The sequence below is a fragment of the Castanea sativa genome, chromosome 6 (genome assembly GCF_040712315.1).
Source record: "Castanea sativa cultivar Marrone di Chiusa Pesio chromosome 6, ASM4071231v1".
Taxonomy (NCBI): Eukaryota; Viridiplantae; Streptophyta; class Magnoliopsida; order Fagales; family Fagaceae; genus Castanea; species Castanea sativa.
In genome coordinates this window covers 6,009,096-6,015,968 of record NC_134018.1, presented here as the reverse complement: position 1 = coordinate 6,015,968, position 6,873 = coordinate 6,009,096, and the positions used below count along the sequence as shown (strand labels likewise).

The 6,873-nt window shown below is 33.1% G+C and overlaps 1 pseudogene; it reads right to left on the bottom strand.

The window, feature by feature from the left end:
• Positions 1 to 257: 257 nt before the first annotated feature.
• On the bottom strand, positions 258 to 3,418 carry LOC142638400 (receptor-like protein 7; annotated as a pseudogene).
• Positions 3,419 to 6,873: the final 3,455 nt, after the last annotated feature.

Genomic DNA, 6,873 nt, shown 5'->3' with positions numbered 1-6,873 from the left:
ATTCATACAAGCATGATCCACTCCTTGATAGTTGCCATTCTAATGAACACCTGTAAGTCAAAGCTAGTAATCTTTTCTGATTCATAGTAGAGAATAGGGTCCTCATCACTTTTTACAATACCTTGCATGCAAAACAGAGAAAAATTACAGATTATGAACTTCACAAAAATACTGTTTTAACTTCTTAGATAAGTTTATACAAAACCACACAATATAAATTCAAAGAGGATTTTGTCACACTTACCTCAGAGCACACATTAACTTCTTCTTCGCTTGGGTCTTTGGTTGTTGGGCATTGTCACCTTTCCATTCTGTTCTCCTTCAATCAACCTTACTGGCCACTGCGGTTTTCCCATTTTAAACATAACATATCCCATAGCTAATCCTAACACCAATCCACATCCATACCCAATCAACATAGCCTTCCAATCAAATCCATTTCCAAACATTGAATCATTATTGTCTTCTTGGAAATTTAATGCTAGTGGAGGAGGTGGAGGCTCGTCAGCACTACATTTCCATGACAGTGGAAATCCACACAATCCCGAGTTCCCATTATATGAGTCATTTTGAAATGTAGCAAATTGCTTACCTTGAGGTATGGATCCAGTAAGCTAGATTTGCGAAAGGTTTAACACGGCCAAAAATGTTGGGCTTGTCAATTGCATGGGAATTTCCCCACCGAGTTTATTTGAAGAGAGATCTAACAATTCAAGTGTTAATAAATTTGCCAAAGATGATGGGATATGTCCAGTTAGGCTGTTATGGGAAAGGTTGAGCAGTTGGAGAAATTTAAGCATTCCAAGTTCTTCTGGAATCTCTCCTTGGAATTTGTTGCTTGATAAATCAATTGCTGTGAAGATGGTTAGGATTTTCAGTACTTCTATCTCCAATCCTTTTACTGTTACCACTACTGAATCTTGATAATAAGTTGTAGTTGGATATTCGTGAAGATAATATTCACCCAAATATTGTTGTTCAGGTTTATCTTCATCGATACTCCTCATGCCTTTCATGTTTTCAAAATAATTTCTTGGTAAAAGGCCAATGAACTCATTGTGGGAGAGGTCAAGAATTTGAAGTTTAGAGAAAAACATCCCATCAGTTTTATGATTTCCAATTGGACCATGGAGTCTATTAGATCCCAAGACAAGAATCCTTAGATTTGATAGAGCTTCCAACCAAGAAGGGAATGAATCATTTATCCTATTATTTCCAAGGTCTAGAACTTCTAAACTTGTACAGCGAACCAAAGATTTTGGTAATAGCCCTTCAAATTGATTACCATTTAAGACAAGAGTTGTCAAGCTATAGCCCCATGAAAAAGTATCAGGGATGATGCTATGAAAATTATTCATCTGCAAATCCATCACTAAAAGAGAATAACTGAAGTTTCCCAAACATTGTGGAAGTGCCCCACCCAAATTGTTGTGAGATATGTCAAAGATTGCAAGGGAACTTACATTACAAATCATAGATGGGATACCCCCTGTCAATTTATTGTGTGAGATAGAAAAAACTTTTGTATAAAATGGAGGAACAAGAAGCTTTCCTTGTAATAGATTGGCCTGAAGGTCAAGTAACCTTAGATTCTTCCATGGAAGTCTATCTATACTTGATAAAAAATTATAAGAAAGATTTAGGTATACCAAATTCTCCCTAATTTCAAACATCCATTGTGGGACTTGACCGTAAATGCTATTATTAGATAGGTCTAAGTTTTCTAATCTTTTTGACAGTTTTATGAAATTTGGGAATTTGGTTATGTTGCAAGAAACTAAGTTCAAAGATTGAAGATCAGGGAAGGTATCATTAAATTTGCTTTTGATGCTCAATAATTGATTGTTATATGAAAGATCAAGAGTTTGAAGTTCTTTGAGCTTTATAGACTGATCAAATTCCACAATGCCACTCAAGTCATTTGATGAAATATCAAGCTCTATAATATTCACAAGATTAGATATTGATTTTGGAATAGAACCATAAAGCCTGTTATTTTCCAATCTAAGAATTTGTAAGGAATTGCTACTTTGGAATTCACCAATTTGACTTGTGAGTTGGTTTTAAGACAAGTAAACTTTGGTGAGTCTTGTGAGGTTGGTCAAAAAATCAGGAATTCTACCTCTAAGGTTGTTGAATCTTAAGTCAATAAGATTGAGATCCTTTAGCTTTGAAAGTGATGGAATTTGACCGGTGAAGTAGTTAGATCGGAGGAAAATTTGAGTAACTTTTGTGAGGATCCCAATTGATGAGGGAAATGAACCTGCAAAATTGCAATTTTATGAGATTCAAACAATTTGCACAAACTATACATTGTAAAATGAAAGTGATTATGGGATCTTACCATTGAGATTGTTGTATTCTAGACCCAAGTATGATAGCATCTTGAGGTTTGAAAGTGATGATGGTATCTCACCACTAAAATGGTTTTCAGATAAATCCAAATCAGTGAGTTGTGTAAGGTTACCGAGTGATACAGGTATTGGGCCATTAAAATTGCATTGACGTAATCCCAATTTCCTTAAGAATTTTAGATTGTCAATTGATTTTGGTAATTCTCTTGAGACATTAGTGTAAGAGAGATCCAAAAACCTTAAGGGACTTGTCAAATTTACCAATGGAGAAAACCCTTTGAGTTCAATATTAGACGTTAAAGAGAGTGTAAGTAGGTTTGGTAGGTGAAAAATATCAACTGGTAACGTCCCTTGCAATTCACAGTTAAAGAGACTAAGGGTTGTCAATGAAGAAGAAAAATTCATCAAAGACCTAAGTAAAACAGAAGACATGTCAACCAAATCAAGATGAAGTTCTCTTAGCATCTTCAAATTTTAGCAAGCCTTCTAACAACAAATGTTTTGAGACTAACAAAATGATTTTGAGAGAGATCTAGTGAGGCCAATAGGGAGAGGTGCGATAAATGAAGTGGGACTTGGCCTGAAAACACACAACCTGAAAGGTTAAGATATCTCAACCTAGTAAATTGACCAAACCCAGATGAAATCAACGAAAGTTCAAAGTCATTGAAAGCAAGGTTGAGATGTTGTAAGTGAGAGAGAAGAAAGAGAGTACTATTTAAAGGGATGGTGCCTTGAAGCCAGCTACAACTGAGGTCAAGGCCAATCAGGTTTCCCTTCACCCTATCATAAGTAACCCCATCCCACGAGCAGCAATCAGTGCCCTTTTTCCAAGACTCCATCTTTGGATAAGAATGCTGATAACCCAAAAGGTTACAATCATAAGAAGCAAATTCTGAAAAGGTAAATAATTGCTTAAAATGGAGTAATGCTAACTACTGGTCTTGGGAGCACAGTGGTTTCAAAGTAGAGGCAATAGATGATGATGATGATGATGAAGTAAAAAGAGAATAGAAGAGCGGTAAGAAGTAGAAGTGTTGAGAGGGCCATATTAACCACCTCATAATTCCAAATGAGATCAGAGGCAAATATATTATGTCTTCAAAGCAGAGCTGGAAGGTGGGTATTTTATATGAAAGAGTGATGATAACTACCTCATAGTTGTACTTGTTATCTTCATTTTTTTACTTTATTAATATTATCTAATTTTTATTTATGTTCTCAACAAAGCCATCATAGATTCCTTGATTTCTTAGGACAGGTTCGTTGATTTCTTATGGTCTATCATGACTTTGGCTAAAGACTCAAGAAGCACTAATGGAATGGGCACCTCTTCCGTTTTCCTTTCTCTCACAATCATTTTCAACAAAGCCATCGTAGTCTACACTTCAGATGATAGAATTCTAATGGGTGTCTCACAAACACTAACAATTTAAGTCTTAGTCTTTGTACTTGCATTTTAAGTCTCCCCATTTACTTATTCCTTTTCCGTGACTAAGCTCATAACCCATTCATACCAGCCTCAATAACTATTTAGTGAAACTATAACTAGCTAAAACCTCAATATTTTCCTATTTAAGCTAACTTTGCTAAGAGTATTCACTTCAACATTTTGTGATAACTGGTTGGGGTGATGCAGAATGGTTTTGATTGAGTAGATCCCTGATACCACCGAATGCATAATGGAAATGCAGTAAGACTAGATATCGTTCTAGCATAACAGTAGCCTTGAAAACTCAGGAAAGAAGTCCGGATTCTAGTTTTTACTAGATATTTGAGAAGTTCTCAAAGAAAATTTTATTCATGTAAATTTTTGTTGGCTTGTTAATCAATGCTCTTGTACACTTGTTAAGGAGGCTTTAAACGAATCCCACTTGTATGATTGTTTTTTAGCTGAATTCTTGTATTAGGAAGTGGTTGAAGTGACTTGAGTACTTATAAAAAGGAAATCGATCGCAATTAAAAAAATCAACCTTAATGAATGCACTAGAGCACTCATTAACTGGACCCATATGTTCACATGTTTTTTTATTATTTGATAATTCAATAGTTACAATGGGAGATAGAAAATTTAAACTCTAAATGTTTTTGTTAGAAATACTAGAAAAACTAATTAAGTTACAAGACTCTTGGCCATAAATTCCCAAATTAGTCTTATAAAATATTGCAAGTCAACTATTTTATGAGTTTAATTAATCAAAATATCAGATCTAACAAGAGCTATACTTTGGATTTGTCTACCTACTAATAATCCTTTAATGTGAATCATAAGTAAAATTTTGACTTTAAAAAATTTACAAACACCTAACAAATTAACATCATATAAAAAATTGTTATCTTAAAACTTTGTTTACATTAAAACATCGCTGGGTATTCACGTGAATGATTTGTCATTATTCAGATTGGTATCAAACATTTGCGTGTATGTGCGCATGTTTGTTGCTTATAAATTTTGCCACCCTTGAAATTAAATCCCAGCCCTGCCATTGATCCTATGTCAAGTTTGTACGTACACTGATATTTTGATAAGTAAGATGTTACTTTTATTACGGTGTTGGCGTTTTAATCCATTAAAAACACTTTTAGTGCTTAGTGATTTTATTATTATTATTATTATTTTTTTTTTTTTGTTGAGAAAAGTGCTTAGTGACTTCTGGTTCAATAATATTTTTGTAATTTTGTTACATGCAGGCTTTATAAACACTAATAGCAGATTTGCCCTATGCTCCAAAAAAATTTAATGATTTAAAAAAAAAAATATTCGATGATTTTTTTTCCTGTTAATTAAAAAATTAAAACAATATATGAGACTTATAAGTATTAGTCTCAATCCCTTCTTAAAAAGAAGTGATTATTTTCTAATAAAGAATAGTCAATACAATATATTAGATTTTGTAAATTAAGCTATCTATATATTTGTGATTAGAAAGTGTTTTAAATTTTGTATATTTTTTTAAGAAAATATAATGTATTTTACATTCAATTATTATATAATGCGAGGTATTTTGTAAATAAATTAATGTGTGGTTGGATTTTTTTCTAGTACTTCATACAAATGATTCATCCTTTATATGTCTTGAATGGCTAAAGAAGGAAGCATGAATGAGCAAATCCATCACATAATATTAGGAAAAAAAAATACAAAACTTTAATAACATAAGAAAATATAATTTTGTCAAGATACTTATCAATATTACACTAAAAATTTGACATAATTGTCAATTAAATAGCTCCTCTTTTAACATAATCTTCTCCTTCTAAAACATCATCAAAGAGGACAAAATGGACTGAGGTGAATTGAACGGACCGAAGTGGACCAAAATGGACTAAAATAGATTGAAATAGACCAACGTGGACCGAATTGGTCAGAAGTGGACCAAATTGTATGGACTAAAGTGGACTGGATGGACTGAAGTGGATCGAAATAAAACGAATGGACCAATTGGATTGAAGTAGACCGAAATGCTATGTTGATGTGGTTCAACATGAGCATAATAATAATAATAATAAATACTATGCTTAAGCTTTTAGGTATTATATAGATGAATTGCAAATCTTGTTCGCATAAGTATATGTAGGCTACACAGAAAATAGTCACTTGCAAGAGTTCTCTCTCTCCCCAGGCAAATGGTCAAAGAAATTGTGGGGTAGCTTAAATGAAGTAAAAATACACAATTGATATTTAAAGCTCATGAGATCACCTTTCTTTTGTTACTTAGAAGGGCTAGAAAAACTAATGCAGCCTACATTAATTTTATATAAAATGTCAGTTGCCGGCTTTGGCATTATAGCTCAAAATCGCTACAACTCACTTCAATTTCAATGTATGCACCATGAGATTCAACCCAAGTTTCCATACGTAATAGCCTAGATTGGTTATAAAAATAACTTGAAGGAAGGGCATCCTAGCGATAAATTAGGATACTTACAGCTTGTAGAAACATCAAAGCCATACTAAAGACAAAAAAACCTGTGGGCAGATCGCCAAATGCCACATTTTTTAGAAGGTAAAATGGATGATGATTTGTTTGAGTGTCTAAAATGTTGGTTAAAAAAAACCACTTCCTGGTAAGAGTCTTAATCAATATTGTCAACCAGGAATGGATTTACCAACTCAAAGTTAATGGAAGTTACCGATAAGAAATATCAAGACTAAGCTAAGAACATATGTAATATGGAATCTTAGTTATTAATGGATTTCAATTTCACAGATGACTTTTTTTTGTATCGTAAGAGACAAATTATCAAACACATAGAAGGCATAAACAATGTACACAATATTTAACAGGTCCAATACCAGTAATATGTTTGGAAGTTTGGAAAGAAAGGAGAGTAAAGAGTGAGAGAGAAAGTAGAAGAGAGGAGACGGGAGAGGAACAATTACCCTCAATTAAATATTTTTAAATTTTTTTATGGGAGATATTTTAAAAATTAAGAAAAATGAGAACAGATGATCATCTAGTTGTATTAAAAATTAAGTAGGTGAGGAGAGTAGAAGAGAATGGTCATATAAATTGAT